We start from the raw sequence: 19,481 nt of genomic DNA on the forward strand, positions 1-19,481 counted from the left end.
ACAAAATAAAATCCAGGCCTGGTCCTCTCTCATCTTTCACTGTCATAGCTCCTCCTTTTATCCTTCCGGAGCTCCTCCGTGGGACTCGAGACCGGTGAGTGGTGCAGGTGTCGCTCATTATCAATTACTCCACCGGCCTCGCTCTGTTCCCATGACTCTCGGCCCCGCCCCCACTTGTGACGCGTTCGGTCTTTGAATGAAGCCTTTAAAGCAGTGGTCGGCAACAGGCGGCCCACAGGCCAGAACTGGCCCGCCAGCAATAATATCTGGCCTGCGCCCGCAGCCAGATTATTTTGATAACGGCTGGTTCTTAAATAGATCTGTCATGACAGCAACAGTTACTCACAATCAGAGTATGGGAGCGGAGGGCGGAGTGGAGCGGTGTGATATGGAGCGAGGAGTGGATATTTTAAAATTAATGTTCATTGTTTTCAATATTGTTAGGTTGAGTAGGATCCCAGTATCTGAATGATGAGTTACTCTGATCTGACCACTGCCATGGATCTTTGAACAGACCAATCCAAACATATGATTCAGATAAGTATCTGTCACTAATGAAAATCTTAACCTTCTCATACACATTCTGGTTTCTCACACTGACCACATCAGTGTGATTCTGTCTGCAGTAACAGAAACATGTGTGAGCTGAAGGAGTGATTTAGACCAGTGGTGGAGTGGTTCCTTGAGAAGTAGGTATACTATTAATATTTATTCCCCCATCCTAGCAAAGGATGAATGCCCTGCACTATAAACCATGACATGTCAAACTAGTCTTGCATATTTAATTCACCCCGAAATGTGCCTGTAGTATTTGCACACTGTCACTTAACTTCTGCTGCTTGACTTCACGGAATATGGATCATTATGAAATTAATATTAGCCACAGAAGAGGTGCAGATTTTACAATAAATAATTCAAAATTAAATAAATAAATAAACTGCAGCAATTAACATTATATCAGAACCTCTAGTAAATTACATGCTATTTTGTTTAGTTGTCTTTTCAGAATCGTGGGTGAATCATGATCTCTATTTGAAACAACAAAAAAAATTGTGATTGTCAATTTATCCAGAATTGTGCAGCTCTATTCCTATGTGTGACTGACTGTTTCTCCCATGACATACAGTGACAGGCAAATGGTAGTTTTGAGCCCTGACACAGGGGTGTAGCCATTATTTCAGAAGTGAGGAGAACAGAAATGTCAAATATAATAATACCTTTTTTTGTCTAATTGACAGGTTTATTATTATTATTATTATTATTATTATTATTATTATTATCATGGCAAATCCTCCCATTGTCCATTTAACAACATAGCACAATAATCTCTGCCTTCTGGTTGTCCAGTAGCCCAGTTCAGATAGAGCGCAGGTTCACCTGAAGACCACTGCCATTCATCACGACCCGTCTTCTGCAGCCCAATCCAGATACGTTCACCATTCACACTCTTCGTCAGCTCGTTCATGTCGTTCATGTTGTCAACGGTGGCCAGATCTGTGTAATTCTCTCTGCAGTATCTCTGAGCTTCAGTCCAGGTCTTCCTCTCATTTATAAAGTGATACTGACGCTGAACGCATTCAGATACGGAGCAGAGAGCTGTGAAAGAGAGGCTTTGCTTTAATGCTTTTCATAACGGACCTAATGAAACTATAAACCATGAATAAAACCACAAACACACTCACCAATGAGAAGAAGAATGAAATATAGAGCTTGCTCCATTTCTGAGAAAGAAATAATCTCTTATTCATCTTGGAGTAAAACATGATATTTTAAAAAGCATATTATCAGTGTAACAGGATTCATGGTTTATGGTTAAAGAATAAACATGTGAGTTGTTCTTACTTTAGAGGTTGTGTGTTTCTTTCCTGAGTCTGATGTTTCTGTCTGCAGCTTCAATCTATATAATTATTATATCTGCTCTCATCCATCACTCAGCACGTCACTTCATTTGTTTATTAGTCTAAAACAAAAGCCCTTCTAATTTTTCTTCCTTATTCACAGGTATTTCCTTCTGTTTTTTTTGTTCTCTGTGTTGGTCTTTGTTGCTGTAATTCTTTGGAAGTGTGTTAATTTGAATGTGGTGGAGACGGAGAGTCTGCATGTTCTGTAATGAAGTATATTCACTTCCTTTATACTGGTCTATTTTCCTTCTTTACCCTAATTTGCATATTGACGTCTGTGTCAGTCAGTTTGAGTCAGTATGAATATGGACCTTAATTATAAGAAAATTATAAACATAAGAACATTCATAATTTGCATTCTAACATTCACAACTAAACAGTTGATTTCATGGTATTGGTGGACTGCATAATTTGAGTTAAATCCCTGTTCAATTTGACATGTATATTTCTCTGTTGAGCCACTTTTTAATGCGGTGTTGAAACGAACACCCCACTAATGAACTGATTGATGAGGGTTGAGTTCATTAGTGAAGACAAGTGATACTGGTTACTGAGAGCCTTTAAAAACCCTTGTCTGAGGCTCCAGTCAAAGAGAAAGAAACGTGTGTGAGATGAAGGAGTGATTTGGACCGGTGGTTTAGTGGTTCCTTGAGAAGTGGGTATACTCTTAATTTATTCCACATCCCAGCAAAAGATGAACGCCCTGCGTTATAAACTATGACGTCAAACTAGTCTTGCATATTTAGTTCACCCTGAAATGTGCCTGTTGTATTTGCACACTGTCACTCAACTTCTGCTGCTTGACTACACAGAATATGGATCATTATGAAATTAATATTAGCCACAGAAGAGGTGCAGATTTTGCAATAAGTAATTCAAAAATAAATAAATAAGTAGACTGCAGCAATTAACATTTTCTCAGAACCTTCAGTAAATTACATGCTATTTTGTTTAGTTGTCTGTTCAGAATCGTGGGAGAATCATGATCTCTATTTGAAACAACAACAAAAAAAAAATTGTGATTGTCAATTTATCCAGAATTGTGCAGCTCTACTCCTATGTGTGACTGACCGTTTCTCCCATGACATACAGTGACAGGCACATGATAGTTTCGAGCCCTGACACAGGGGTGTAGCCATCATTTCAGAAGTGACGAGGACAGAAATGTTAAATATAATAATACCTTTTTTTGGTCTAATTGACGGGTTTATTATTATTATTATTATTATTATTATTATCTTTTAATTGGCTGAGAAATCAAATACACTGCTGGACAATAACCAATAATCTGGGTGCCGCAGCAATATGGCTGCCCACTGCTCCGGGTGTGTGTGTTCAAAACATGCGCCTTGGCACGGCGTGGTTGGATTTTGTTCCCCATTGTGCCCCCTAGGGGGCGCATCGTTGAGTTCCCTAGAGGGGGAACGTCTCGGGTATGCATGTAACCATGGTTCCCCGAGAGGGAATGAGACTCTGCGCCCCCTTGCCATGCCTTCGGCCTGCCTGTCTACGTCTCCTTCAGACAGCTAAAGTGGATGACGTATTCAGCAGGTACCCTTTTATACTTCTGGGCATCCCGCCTATGGCGTCATGGGCCAGGTGGGCCAATAGATTGGTGTTGTTTCACACGTGATTCAGTCACAGGTCATGCAGGCTACATTCCCCACTATGCCCCCTAGTCTTGTTCCCTCTCGGGGAACCATGGTTACATGCGTAACCCGTGACAATTTCCTGGCACCTCACAAGTTATTACTTCTATGAGGCTGTTCTGGACTTTCTGTGTAAGAGCCCCTCCGGCTTCGATTATGAATGAAAAAGACACTGCATGAGAGTGTTTAAGCCTCGGTGCTGACTGCATTACTGTCTTTTCTGGATGTTTTTAGGGAATATTTGCATTTGTTCACATGCGATTGGATTAGTTACTCATGTGCTGGACTGTTATGATTTGGCTAATGCAGGACACTACTGAATGATGTGCATCAGAGGGGGTTTAGAAGTGGGTATACGCAATGCTGACTGATAAAGAAGTGGGTATAGGCCTACCTGCGCATACCCTGCACTACACCGCTGATTTTGACTATTATAGAGAGAGTATTTATTGAGAGGAGGATTTGGAAGAAAAAAAATACAAGATGAAGATGATTCCCTTTTTTTCTTTTGTGTTTTTTTGGAGGGGGGGGGGGATCCTCTTCTTTTTCCACTCCTTCTCCTTCTTCTTCTCCTTCTTGCTGTTCTCAATATCCCAAATAAAATTATATCATCTTCTGCTGCTTTTGTTTCGACATAAATGTGTATTTTCTCTCTCTAAATACTTGATTGTGATTGGCTGGAATACTGAAATTAAAACATTGTTATTATTATTATTATTTTTGAATTCATTTCTTTTGTGAAAATTCTTATTTTGTTTCATTCATACTCCTGCTGTTTATTGTATGTTTTTGTAAGAAAACACAAACACGTTTGCATATAAACACATCCTCATTCATTTGCTTATGTCCTCACCACATTTAGACCTTCAGGCTGAACTATATTTACATGTCTGATGTGAAACAGAAGCATAAACAGTGAGTGTTATTGTTCTAGTCATATTCCATTACATTTCATTCAGTCTTATTCATCTGTTAGTCATATTACGTTCACTCCTAAAATCCAAAAATATACAAAAAATATCAAACGCAAAACTATTATTATTATTTTTTACAAAGCTGTGTGAAATATTTTTTAAAATGCATGTCAATTAAATGTTTGCTATTATCATGGGAAGCAAATTGTAAACATTTTCAATAATAAATGTATATAATGAATGCAGGATAAACAGTGAATGTTGTTGTATTGCAGTCTTAGCCGTCTGTTTTATTGCAACAATAGGAAAGTTACACTATAACGGTGTCCCAATTCAGAGGCTGCATCCTTCAAAGTTCACAAAGGCGGTTCTACAGAGGGTTTCCTGTTCCTGCCCACCGCTCCTGTCGCCTAGCAACTGCATGACAGCTGCCATCGGAACACAGCAGTGACGTTTCTGACAGAATTTTACATATAAAGATGGAGCCAGAAATATAATTTTTCCAGGTAAAATTAGTTTAACTAAACTATTGCCATGATCCTTACCTGTGTTCACTTGTCTTGTACTCTTATTTTCCCAGTGTTTTTGTGTTCAGTGCCCCTGTTTGCGTACCTGCCTCGTTTGTTTCCATGGTTCCCTTTTGTTAGTTGTCATGGTGATTGATTATTTACTACTTAATTTTTAAGTAGTAATACATTTTTTGAGTATATAATCAACGGTCTTCTCCAAAGGCGAGATCTTCAAGCAGCTGCCCGATGTCTCCTTTGTGCAGACATTGCAAATGCTGAGGAAAACTGTACTAGTGAGGGTTGTTGAGTTACTGATGCTATCAGGTGTTAGTGCACCTGTCGCTCATATCTTTCTTGCTTGCCTGTGTAAAGTATGCATCGTTAAAAAGGTGTGTAGTGAATGTGATCTTTAATATCACTGTTTTAAAGGCTCTTTAAGTGTTTTCACTTTAAACATTTTAGAACGTCATGCTGTTTTTAACTGAAATATTGAGGCGGGTGTTTTGTATGTATTGCAAATGGCCAAAACTTGCATTTTGTTCACATATCTTTGTTTGATCTTTTTGAGAGATGATCTAAATATTTGTTTATTGGAAACAGATGGAAAATTGACAGGCTTATGTTGCATTTATATCGATGTTTTGCCCGCCAGGTCTTCAAGTCAATCACGCGACTGAAAACTATAAATTGAAGAACTTATATTTACATACAAAATCAGGGAAAGATGGTTGTATCTTAAATGATGAACGATCAAAAACAGAAAACAGAACTTCTCTGTCTGGTATGGGAACTGCAGTGCTATTGACCATAAATCCCCACAGCGGACAGTGAACACAGCTGCAAAGATCATCGGTGTCCCTCTCCCCTCCGTCCTGGACATTTTCCTTGCACGATGCTCCAGCAAAGCTACCAGTATCGTGAAGGACCCCACTCATTCCTCCCACAGTGTCTTCCAGCTCCTGCCATCAGGTAGAAGGTACTGGAGTATCAAAGCTCGCTCTGTCAGACTGCTCAACAGTTTTTCCCCCAGGCTGTGAGAGCCCTCATCTCCAATCTCCCTGCCCCCCTCTGAAACCTCGTCCACAACCCCTTCCTCCTGAAACCAGACACAATCTTTTGCACAATCTCATGTTCAGTATTTATGTAAAGTTCTTGTACAGTTTCTCTCAGATTATGTGTATGCATAGCCAGCTATTTATAGTATATGTATAGTCAGATTACTTCTCTCAATAGGTTAGCTGTGCACTTTTAAGGCACTTTTGCTTGTGGATGAAAAATGTTGCACATAAAATAAAGACATTAACAACACATTCAAGAGATAGCGATTTTGGGTTTTCATAATAAAAAAAGAATGTCATTAAGGATAAAACTCTGGGTCACATTAGTAGGATTAAAAATATAAGAAGGGGGCCAGTTCCTCCGTGTCAGCAATTTGGAATCTTATCAATTCAAGTCAAGTTTATTTGTATAGAGCTGTTCACGATACAAATCGCTGCAAAGCAACTTTACAGAAAATTAAGTTTCTACAATAATTAGCAGCTATCAGTGGTGACTGTCAGTTAATATACATATGGCAGAAATGTACAGAAAACTCAATTAAAGACGTAATCAATTAAAGACGTAATCAAACAGACGATGAACACTATTAACAGCAATTATTATATGATGCAATGAAACTTATAGCAACATTTCCTAAAAGTATCACCGAATAATGTTGGGTGCAATGCACAGTTGGAAAAAAGTAAAACATCACCAGCTGCTAAATTAAGATCTGTGTTCTCTGACTGGCGCAGAGCCAGAGGGCGTTTTTTACAGCGCTGTGCATTATAACCAATCACACGTGATTCTGTTGAGCTTATGAATGCAATTACCAATCAGAGGCGTTCCGATGAGTCATCGCTGAAACGCTGGAGTTTTGTTCAGTGCGTGCGCTCGCTGACTGATTTCTGCAAATTTTCTCATCAGAAACAACAAAGTGCAGATGTGTGTATGAATGTAAGTAATATATTCATTTCACAATGGAAACAGCTTGAGTGATTTTAATGGGAGTTTTTGAGAGTGCTTGAACTCTGGCTAGACTGAAGTAAGTGATAATGTTTTTTTGATAATGTAAATGTTCTTTCCTCTCTTTCTGTACCATGAAAGTGTTATAATTAGTAACGTACAATGTTTTTATTAAATTCACATTAAATACAAGTCAGTTTTATTAAAAATATTTTATGGCATGACACCCATATCTGGTATTTAAGTAAAAACTGGGTTTTTATGCGTATTTAATAGATTAAACTATTAGGCTACTTTGCCCATCGCCCATTAGCCTATAGATCAACATAATCTATAAAGGTGCAAAATGCACCAATTGCTGTGGTCTAGAACCGCCACTGTCAGTGAGTATGCAGTTTCGGACACAGCCTCGACATCACTCGTGTGCAATGAATCTTGGGATATGCTGTACTGAGAAGGATCACATTTGAAATAGGAAAGCCTTCATTACGCTGCTGTGACGTATTCGGTCTTTGAATGAAGCCTTTAAAGGATGCAGCATCTAAATTGGGAAGCAGCTTTTGTGTCCTTAATCTGTCTGAATTATGATTTAAACCATGTTTCATTTTATAATTTAGTGATCATTCTGATGTTGGGAAACAGTCAAGAGACAAGTTTGCTGGTTGTTCAGGAGTTTATTTGAGCTGCTCTTGCTGACATGTTCATTTATGTTTAGCACAAAAGGATTGTAGATATTTCATACCCAATCTTCACTCCTTTAAGAATAAATTTTTTTTTCATTTAGCAGAGTCACATAATGTGGATATTGTCAGTCACAAACAGTAATTTCTAATTAGACATGATTAATACATGAAACTCAATATAAGAGAGAGAAGTAGCTGCAACAGCAAACTGAAATCCTTAAAACACCAATAAGGAATTTCGAAAACTCATATCATACTCTTCAGTTACATGAATTATCTCATAATAAAATAGAAGGAACACGGTATAAATGTATATCTAATAATGAGTACATATGATGCCTTTTGATCCCACAAAATTCAATTACCTAGATTAATATCTCATTATTCTGAGGTTAGTAAATAATAAAAGAGTTTATAAAAGCAAAATATTCTTTAACATCAATTATTGTCATTGACTCTTAAAAATGAAGCAAACAAACCCACACATAATGGGAGTTTTTGTGAGTGCCTGAACTCTGGCTAGACTGAATGAAAATGTTCTTTGATAATGCAAATGTTCTTTGCTCTGTGTAAAATGAAAGTGTTATAATTAGTAACGTACAATGTTTTTATTAAATTCACATTAAATACAAGTCAGTTTTATTAAAAATATTTTATGGCATGACACCCATATCTGGTATTTAAGTAAAAACTGGGTTTTTATGCGTATTTAATAGATTAAACTATTAGGCTACTTTGCCCATCGCCCATTAGCCTATAGATCAACATAATCTATAAAGGTGCAAAATGCATTTACTTACACACATTTGAGAATCAAGATATTTCATGATATAGTTAACACGTTTGGGAATATTTCAAATAAAAATGAAAAATGAAAAGAAATATTCCTTCCTAGCAGCAAGTAATAATTCCAACAGCAGATCTATAAACAAGTATTATGCAGGACACTCACGTGCAGCCGTCTGTCTCTTCTGTTGACTAATCGCTTGACCCCGCTTGACATATTGATATCGCTTGACATATTGATATGTAATAATGAGTACATATGATGCCTTTTGATCCCACAAAATTCAATTACCTAGATTAATATCTCATTATTCTGAGGTTAGTAAATAATAAAAGAGTTTATAAAAGCAAAATATTCTTTAACATCAATTATTGTCATTGACTCTTAAAAATGAAGCAAACAAACCCACAAAAATCACACTGATGCTTCAACAGAAATCCATCCACCGGATGGAAAACAGACCCTCAGCAGAACAATTTAGACAATTTACAGCTCAATAACAGTTTACTATCAGTTTACAATACCTATATTAACAAACATCTGAGCAAAACATTTCTGCCTTTTTCTCCCTCAGTTATGGCTTTCTGCTGAGAATAAAGTTATTATATGTAAAATTATTATAACAAAGTGATGAATGAAAATGAAGTTAAAGGAAGTGAACACACAAGCACTTGTTTTCTTACATGAAAGGTCTGTGTATCTTTCACTCTTAATATCTGCTGCAGATGAAGTTGAGTTTGTCAGTTTCAGGACGGCTGATCCAGCGCTGATCTCCTCCAGACTGAACTGCTCCAGATCTCACTGTGTGTTCACAGTCCTCCTCTGATGTGCCGTTCCCTGGAGCCCAGTTCTGATAGCACACGGTCTCTCCACTCACCCAGAACCAGATGCCCACAGTGCAGGAGTGACGTAAACCCAACCACACCGCCGCAGTAGACGCCCGTTTAACCACGTTCATCACACGACGCTGAATCTCTTCTGAATGAACCGAGACCAGATCCACATGATTCTGTCTGCAGTATCTCAGAGCTTCAGACCACGTCAGATTCTCTCTGATCACAATCAGTTTATCTGGAAACCAAACAAACCACAAGCAGAAACTAGAGAGAGACTGATCAAAAACAACATGCAGAACAAACACTGTGGATGAATGTGTCATGTCAGACGTGTAGCGTGAACTTTAAGAGATCTGGAGGTGATGGATGGATTGTGTGTTTTGTGAGGATCTACTCACCTTCATGACACACAAAAGGAAACTGGTCGTTGCAAGAGATGTCAATCCATCGTCCGTGATCGTTCTGTTCAACAGCTGTACAGTTTTCAAAACCATCATTATTAGGTTCACCAGTGTTCCAGTATCTGAATGAAGTGTTACTCTGATCTGACCACTGCCATGAGTCTCTGACTCTGAACAGACCGATCCAGACACATGTTTCAGATGAGTGATTATCACTAATGATCTTCTTAACCTTCTCATTCTCATCCTGGTTTCTCACACTGACCAGATCAATATGATTCTGTCTGCAGTAACTCTGAGCGTCTCTCCAGTTTATCAGCTGATTGACAAAGACGAGTCCAGTGTTTGCTTTCAGAAAACACATGAAAATAGATTCATGAATCAGTTTGTTCATTATTCTTACGCTGCTTTACAGTTTGGATGTGAACAGGAGCATCAGTGGAAACAACAGAAACACATTACATTCAAACACAATACATTTTGCTGATATAATATTAAGTAACATTTGTGAATTTCCTTGATCATTTTATTGCCACTTTCTATTTCTCCACTACAATTCCTTACACGTTTCTCTAAAATACTGGATTTAGACACAAAGAGCTTTATGAGAGAAACAATCATGTTCTGCTCGTCCTTAGAAACATGTCGGTAAATAGTCCATTCAAAATGTTGTATTCTAGATTAATTATATATATATTGTTGAAATGTTAATACTATTGCTAGAGGTCATCTTGCTCCTATAGCCTGATTTTTTTTCTTAAATCGTTATTGACATTGTGTCCTATGTAAGCTCACTTATTTAAGGGTTTGTGTTGAGATACTGAAAGCTAAATGTATCGCGCAGCTCAAGGTGTTCAGATGGTTTATCACAGACTCTGTAGCTAATGATCACAAGTCCATGTCAAAAATGTTTAATTTGTTTCAAACATCTACTTAAAAAAGCTAATTTCTGAGAATAACAATCTCCCAGAGGCAGACTGTCATGCAGTATGTCCAAAAATGATGTCCGGAGGTGCTGTTAGTTTTTAATGACATTACATGTTTGATTAAACCAACTATTTTAAATATGACAGAAGAACAAAACACTCAAACTGGTTAAGATATTTCTCTGATAAAATAATTATAGCTCACAGGAAAACACAACATAATCAGTTAGTAATACTTTGTTTGTTCTCTCTTGTTTTTGTATGTGTTCATAATTACTTTGTATGATACCCTGACCAGGAAATAATGCCCACACAGTTTGCCATGTTTCATTGTATTATCACAAATGAACTATTGACTTCAATCACAACAATGCAATATGCTAATAAAATCTTTAATACAGTTTTAATAATGTTTGAATAAAGGTTAATGTCAATTTTCCTAGGTCAGACATCAATTTTGGCCCCTACTATATGTCTGTTAAATTTGATCCAATTAATTAATTCATTCATTCATTCCCTAGACAATGGATTGATATTTTTGAATTCATAATTTATAAATATTGCTGGAAAAACAACAACAACAACAAAACCTATGCTCTCGAATGACAGATTTCCACAGTTATCCCATGAGACAGCAAAAGATCAACATGCGTTCAATGAAATACTTTTTTCCAGTTTGTCTCTACAGAAACTGACTTCAAGTTGTTTATATTTATGACCACATTCAAAAGTAGAAGCAATTAGTTTTGTGTCAGAACTGTGGCCAGCTTCGGTTCTGGAGAGGCGCTGTGCAGAGTTCAGCTCCAACCATAATCAAAGCTCTTCAGGATCACTTGAAAACCACGAGCTGAAGCAGGTTGCATATAAACTTTACAGGGCAGTGGGCCTCCAGGAGTAGGGTTGAAAACTTAAATATGATGCATCTTTTTATAAATGAATGTTTGTTGTCAATGTAGGAAGATGCACTCACTGTTATTGGATGAATTGCAGATGAAAGTCAGGGACTTATCACATCCCACAACATGCCATGTTCCATTTCTCATAATAGAACAATTGTTATTTTCTGGTTGTCCAGTAGCCCAGTTCAGATAGAGCGCAGGTTCACCTGAAGACCACTGCCATTCATCACGACCCGTCTTCTGCAGCCCAATCCAGACACGTCCATCAGACTTCTTCAGCTCGTTCATGTCGTTCATGTTGTCAACGGTGGCCAGATCTGTGTATTTCTCTCTGCAGTATCTCTGAGCTTCAGTCCAGGTCTTCCTCTCATTTATAAAGTGATGCTGACCCTGAACACATTCAGATACGGAGCAGAGAGCTGTGAAAGAGAAGCTTTGCTTTAATGCTTTTCATAACAGACCTAATGAAACTAGAAACCATGAATAAAACCACAAACACACTCACCAATGAGAAGAAGAATGAAATCACTTAAAAAAAAAAAAAAACTTTAAAAGAAATATAGCATTTGCTCCATTTCCGAGGAACAAACAAACAAACAAGAATTTACAAATAATTGTTAAAAAGGCATCTTAGCAGTGTAATAGGATTCACAGCAATCCAGATAATATTAACATGTCTAAAGTCTAATTCTAGTTAAAGAATGAAGATGTGAGTTGTTCTTACTTTAGAGGTCGTGTGTTTCTGTCCTGAGTCTGATGTTTCTGTCTGCAGCTTCAATCTATATAATTATTATATCTGCTCTCATCCATCACTCAGCACGTCACTTCATTTGTTTATTAGTCTAAAACAAAAGCCCTTCTAATTTTTCTTCCTTATTCACAGGTATTTCCTTCTGTTTTTTTTGTTCTCTGTGTTGGTCTTTGTTGCTGTAATTCTTTGGAAGTGTGTTAATTTGAATGTGGTGGAGACGGAGAGTCTGCATGTTCTGTAATGAAGTATTGTATTTCTGAATAAAACCACAAACACACTCACCAATGAGAAGAAGAATGAAATCACTTAAAAAAAAAAAACTTTAAAAGAAATATAGCATTTGCTCCATTTCTGAGGAACAAACAAACAAACAAGAATTTACAAATAATTGTTAAAAAGGCATCTTAGCAGCGTAATAGGATTCACAGCAATCCAGATAATATTAACATGTCTAAAGTCTAATTCTAGTTAAAGAATGAAGATGTGAGTTGTTCTTACTTTAGAGGTCGTGTGTTTCTGTCCTGAGTCTGATGTTTCTGTCTGCAGCTTCAATCTATATAATTATTATATCTGCTCTCATCCGTCACTCAGCACGTCACTTATTTGTTTATTACTCTAGAACCCCTATTTCATATTCACTTCCTTTATACGAGAGCAGATATAATTATTATATCTGCTCTCATCCATCACTCAGCACGTCACTTCATTTGTTTGTTACTCTAAAACCCCTATTTCATATTCACTTCCTCTATATTTGTGTACTTGTCCATCTCTTTCCCATGATTTGCATACTGATGTTTGTGACCAGTCAGCATTAGTAAATGTGAATATGGACCTTAATCAACAAAATTATATATTATGAAAATTCTTTACTTATATTTTAATGTTCACAACTAAACAGCTGTTTTAATGTTATAGGTGGGCAGCATAACATAATTTGAAATTAATTTTTATATTTTTCTGTTGGGCCACTTTTTATCTGGCGCTAAAACAAACAACTCTACTAATGAGCCGATTGATGAGGGTTGAGTTAATTAGTGGAGACAGGTGAGACTGGTTACTGAGAGCCTTAAAAAACCCTCCGTTTGAGGCTCCAGTGTGTAAGATTAAGGAATAAGTGTGATTATTGAGAAATATTTTGTATGGAGAGATTAAAAAAAAAAAAAAGGACAAGACAAAGAGGAAGGAGAGATTCTTCTCCTTATGTTTTTCTCCCCTCTTCAGAGAGCTCAGACCCCTGGTGATGAAGACAAGACCACAGCAGACATGAGCAACAGAGATGAGATGAAGACTCTGACCAGCCTGCATTAAACTGGTCCTATTGTGTATTTATTCTCCTGACGTCCGTTCATAATGTTAAGCAAGAGTCTCATTATCCCAGCTGAAATAATAACATCATCTGCTTGTTGTGGATGTGTCTGTTTTTCACTGTCTAAATACTTGATTGTGATTGCATGGAATGCAAAGATTAAAACCATATATATATATATATATATATATAATTAGAATTCTTCTCTTTGTGAAAATTCTAGTTTTGTTTCATTTCATATTTCTGCTGTTTACTGTATGTTTTTTGGTTGTTTATAAACATGAATATGTTTTCACGTAAACAAATCCTCATCCATTTGCTTATGTCCACATTTAGACATTCATGATATACAATATTTACATCTGACGCGAAACAGGAATGCATACAGTGAGTGTTATTGTTCTAGTCATATTTCATTACATTTCATTCACTCTTATTAATTTGTTAGATTTATTGCAACAGCAAGAAAAGTTACACTATAACTGTCCCAATTGAAAGGCTGCATCCCTTGAAGTCCACGAAGACTGAAGTTTGCATCGTTAAATGAGACCGTCTATGAAGAATTTCCTGTTTGCATCACCAGCTGTTCCTACCCAACACTCCTGTCACCTAGCAACTGTGTGACAGCTGCCATCAACACACAGCAGAGACGTTCCTGACCGTGCTAAATAAAACAACACTGTAACAAATGTCTGTAGTTTTCAAAGCGCTATTAATGTAAAATGAACCAATATTTACTCTAGAACCTGTGGACAGCATGTTGCTATAGATCTGCAAAGCATCATGTTCATCACAATTCTACAGTATGTTTTTACTGTGAATCACAATATAGTAATTTTGAGCGAAATTTTTTTTTTCAGCAGTAGAAACAAATCAGATTCAACACTTTCTTCAATTCAGCAACATAACTTTGCTCGTTATTTTGCCATGTTAATTTACCTCTTGTAAAGTTACCTGTATTCAAGAGTGCACTGGGACACAGATGTATGCGGCACCATTCTTAGTTAGTAAGCTGTGCATATTGTTACACAAAATGAACTACTTGCATACAAACTTTTGATATATTTTCATATCTAGCAACATTTAAGTTTCTTGTTTTCTCTTGCTAGCTACCACGTATTCAAATATCAAAGTAGGCTGAGGCGAAAGAAAATGCAGCAACAGGTAAGACTTTAAAACAGCACCACATTTTTCATAGGATGTTTTTCTGAGATTCATCGCTGGGCAAACTGCAGCAGCTAAATACAACAGATTGCTGCCAGCCTTATTTAAGTGAATAGGAGAGTCAGGAGTGTCCTGACTCGTTATACTAAGGTTTTTTTCTTCTTCAAAAAAGTTGGAGTCACACCTCTGTGGTGGTGTCATACCCTCCTCTCACGTAAAGGTAAACGACTGTCTAATCAGTGGCACTTTCCACTTGCCATAGCTGGGAAGCCTTGAAAGTGGTACTAAATACTCGTCATAGTGTTAATGCCTTCATGCCTCCTCACTCGCTCTCAGTCATGGTGTTCAACCAGGTCCAGTAGCTTGTACATTGGCGCTAGCCTTGTTACAATCTCAAAGCATTGGTAATGCAAGGGCCACCCAGCAGCGAAATCCAGAGGCGTGGGTCAAGGTATTCCGTGTGAATGTCTTTTCTTGCGCTTCTGTAAAAAATAAAAAAATCCCTTGATTTAAAATGTTGGTTTTTAATTTGTTACTCCTTTGTCATTTTTTATCTGACTCCAATTTTGAGAAACCATTCAATATAAATTGCGATGGCAGTTATAGAAGCTGATCATAATGCTAGTTGTGTTTTAATTGAGATACTTGATTATTCGGACACGCCATAGTTTCAATTATCCGTTCATTGGGACTGATGTCACATTTGAGTCTTGCGTTGCAGATTCAATCAATCAGTAAAGAGAATACATCAATTAAAACAATGCATTGGAATTTGGTGACACAACTGATCAGCGTGAGATAAAAAATAATTTCAAAGAGTCAGCATACCTGGCAATAAAGACATAGCAATTGTGTGGGAATTTCTGTTTACAGCTGCTTCCTTGAATGATTTGCCAATTCTCTTTAAATACCCACATCAGAATAAAACAATAATACATCCAATAATAATAATAGTAATAACTTCACAGATTTTTTGCTGGGACATGAGGTGACCTGACAGCCATATCTAACCTGGGGTAGAAAAACAACATCTGGAAAATACCTTATTAGCGGCACAACCCACATAAGCAGAACAGAATTTTCCACAAATTTGATATCTTTATTTTTGGTCCGTTCTACTGATATGAAAGTGAAGTGACGTGTGGCCAAGTATGGTGACCCATACTCTGAATTTGTGCTCTGCTTTTAACCCATCCAAGTGCACAAACACAGTAGTGAACACACACACACTCTGTGAACACACACCCGGAGCAGTGGGCAGCCATATTGCTGTGGCACCCGGGGAGCAGTTGGGGGTTCGGTGCCTTGCTCGAGGGTCTCACCTCAGTCGTGGTATTGAGGGTGAAAGAGAGCGCTGGTCATTCACTCCCCCCAACGACAATCCCTGACGGTACAGAGACTCGAACCCGCAACCTTCGGGTTACAAGTCCGACTCTCTAACCATGACTGCCCCATATGCGACTGTGATCATATTTCCAATTGCACTGAGACCTTTAAAACGATACCAAACATGAAAGGGTGAAAATCATCAACTCTTAGGATAGATTAGAAGGTTTATTGTTTTGTTGCATGGCATCTGTTAACATTAAAGTATAGACGTACACATACACGCACACATTATGGAAGAAAACAAATGGTTTTGTTATTTAAATGTTATTCAGTGTTGATGTTGTTGTGCTGTTGATGGTCCTGTGTATATTAACTTGCTTACTTTGTATTTTTTAAGTCTTTCCCCAGCAGGCTCATTTTCTCCAGAATAGTACTAAAACAAGAGAAAATATAAAGACAGGTTTGCAATCTTAACAGTAGAAAATACGACACAGCAGGACATGCATACAAAATACTGAAGTACTAAAGTTTGGTTAACACTTATTGTCCTGCTGTTTTGTCATGACAGATCATCAATTTAAGACTTAATTTGTGTCTTACAACCATGGTGTTCAATTAGGTCCTGTAACCGTGACTGCTGTGAGTGGTGCCAGCATTGAGTTTAAGCGCCTTCATTACTGCTTCAGAGTCATATTAATTTAACTCAGTGCAATAAATACTAAACATATTCTTTCCTGAATTAAATATAAACTCTTAAAGAATAATTGTACTAATGCATATTATTAAAATATTATCTGGAAAGTGTTTACTGAATATTGAGTTTACATACTCAATTTTGCAAAATATGTAGTATGCAATGAAATATATTAAAGCACAGCTCATGTGTGGTGAGTAAACACAGCATTTTGACATGAACAAAGTACTAGTTGGATGGATATGATGCTGCCCTTGCTGCTCTTTGCTTGCTATTAGAATGTGAGCTTATACAATTAGGAGATTTTAGCTCAAGTTTGACAGGACCTAAGAGTATAAAGGATCTAAGTACTGTGACAAATGGATTTTAGTAAATAATTATGACTTAAGCTCTCTAGTAATGGCTTCACATGACTTGAATATTGTGAGTCATAAGGCCATTCATTTGGCTGCCACAGTTTTATTAAATGTGTAAAATATTTTGAACAATTACATATACTTTTACATGACACGGAATCATAAATAATTCAATTATGACTTTTTTTTTTTAGAAGAAAATTACACAAATTTAATGTTTACATGTAGAGTGCATGTGCCATACTGCAAAAACATGTGATGTGCGTGTGCATTTTTTGTGTGTGTGTGTGTTTTGTGAGGCACTAAGCAAATGTTGCCAAACAATGTTGATCATTGAAAGCACCAAAACAAACACGCCCATACAACAGGAACTCGCCCTTATTTTTGGCTGCCACAGTTTTATTAAATGTGTAACATATTTTGAACAATTACATATACTTTTACATGACACGGAATCATAAATAATTCAATTATTACTTTTTTTTTTTAGAAGAAAATGACACAAATTTAATGTTTACATGTAGAGTGCATGTGCCATACTGCAAAAACATGTGATGTGCGTGTGCATTTTTTGTGTGTGTGTGTGTTTTGTGAGGCACTAAGCAAATGTTGCCAAACAATGTTGATCATTGAAAGCACCAAAACAAACACGCCCATACAACAGGAACTCGCCCTTATTTTAATAACTCCGCCCCACACGAACGTACACAACCCCGGCAGCGATGATGGTGGAATCTGCTATGCCTGCCGGCCGAGGGTATGATGTAGGGCTGCACGATTAATCGAATGCGATTGTCATGCGCATTTTGTTAAAAAAGCCGGTTCTGTAATCAGACCAAATGTTGATACTTTCATTTAAAACCTAATCAGAGGTGGACTGTAAGGAAGCACATTCGTTAAGTATTCTCGTACAAATATGAAGTACTAAGTGTTGTGGCCGAGCAGCCACCTGGGATTTTGAAGAAACCGAAAGTTCGTGTTTTAAGGACTCATTGAAGCCATGATTAAAAAAACAACCGAAGTTTAATAACCGTCTTTGTGACTATGCACCAAACCATCTACAAGTTAGCCAGCTCAAGAATAAAACTGAGCCTGCAGGGGGTACTAATGCTCTACTCTGTTTAACACATACATAACAGATTGTCATACTTACAATCTTCTTGAATAACAAGCTATGCCATATGGCACTTACACAACTCAATAAACTCAAACTATACTTTTGATGTTTCTTAACATTAAATACACCACATTCCTCCCCTGAACATACAACATCCAAAACAAATACACTGTTTTTTTTTTTGTTTTTTTTACGGGTTTAACCTCTGTGGAACTCTTTTTACCCGACAGGGTCAAATATGAACAGACTCTTTTGATACATCAGGTTCAACCATTGAATTTTCTCTCTCTCTCAACACAGGAGTTTCCTCCAACATCATTCGTGAAGTGTCCCTGACAGAGCTGCTGGATCTTCTGAGAAGTGAACGGCAACACGGATGGATGCCACAATCCAGACCCTGGTGTTTCTCTTCTGTCTTTCAGTGGTACATCATACAGAGCGGTCTCCAGAGAGTTTGACATGTGCCTCGTTCCACTGTCACCGCATTGTCCTCCGAGTCTCTGAGGAGGTGCTGGCCATTCACCAAGAGATTCACCTCCTGAAGACCCCAGAACACACGGAGGCAGGGCTGGGCTCAGAACTGATGTTGTTTTTCTGATGTTAAACCTAAGCTATGTTGTAAACAGTTGTAAAAAAGTACTTTTAGTAATGTATAGAACAATTTGTTTAAATGTGTAAAAAAAAAATTTACAAGACAAAAAATAAACGTATAGAAGAATGTTTTGTGAAAAAAATATAAGCTGCATTAAAAAAACCAATGTACATAATTACTTCGCTTTTGTTTACACATGTGAATATGCAAAACAAAATTTACAGAAAGTATTCAGGCTCATTAACAAATAAATTACACTACAAAAATGAATAATGTATACAACTTATTCATTTTTTTTTACTTGCATCACAAAAATATAAAAAAAAAATGAACTACAGAAATTAGGTTCTTTCATTGACAATGTGACATTTAAAAAAAAGATATTGAAAAACTGTAATGTACCCATTTTTTCCACCGTTTTATCTTGCTTAACAGAGACTGGCTAATAAATGTATTTGTTAAGCATGCTCTCAAGAAGAGAAAACAGTCTCTCCATTCTCTCCTGTGCTCTTCTCTCCTCTCTTCTCTCCTCTGTCTCTCTCTCCTGTGCTCTTCTCTCCTCTCTTCTCTCCTCTGTCTCTCTCTCCTGTGCTCTTCTCTCCTCTCTTCTCTCCTCTGTCTCTCTCTCCTGTGCTCTTCTCTCCTCTCTTCTCTCCTCTG

At 37.3% G+C, this 19,481-nt stretch overlaps 2 pseudogenes; both read right to left on the bottom strand.

Annotated features, from left to right (window-relative positions):
* Positions 1-415: 415 nt before the first annotated feature.
* On the bottom strand, positions 416-1,719 carry LOC107657169 (C-type mannose receptor 2-like; annotated as a pseudogene).
* Positions 1,720-9,100: 7,381 nt separating this feature from the next.
* On the bottom strand, positions 9,101-17,354 carry LOC107657186 (macrophage mannose receptor 1-like; annotated as a pseudogene).
* Positions 17,355-19,481: the final 2,127 nt, after the last annotated feature.

The sequence above is a fragment of the Sinocyclocheilus anshuiensis genome, unplaced genomic scaffold (assembly GCF_001515605.1).
Source record: "Sinocyclocheilus anshuiensis isolate Anshui unplaced genomic scaffold, SAMN03320099.WGS_v1.1 scaffold171, whole genome shotgun sequence".
NCBI classification, from domain to species: Eukaryota; Metazoa; Chordata; class Actinopteri; order Cypriniformes; family Cyprinidae; genus Sinocyclocheilus; species Sinocyclocheilus anshuiensis.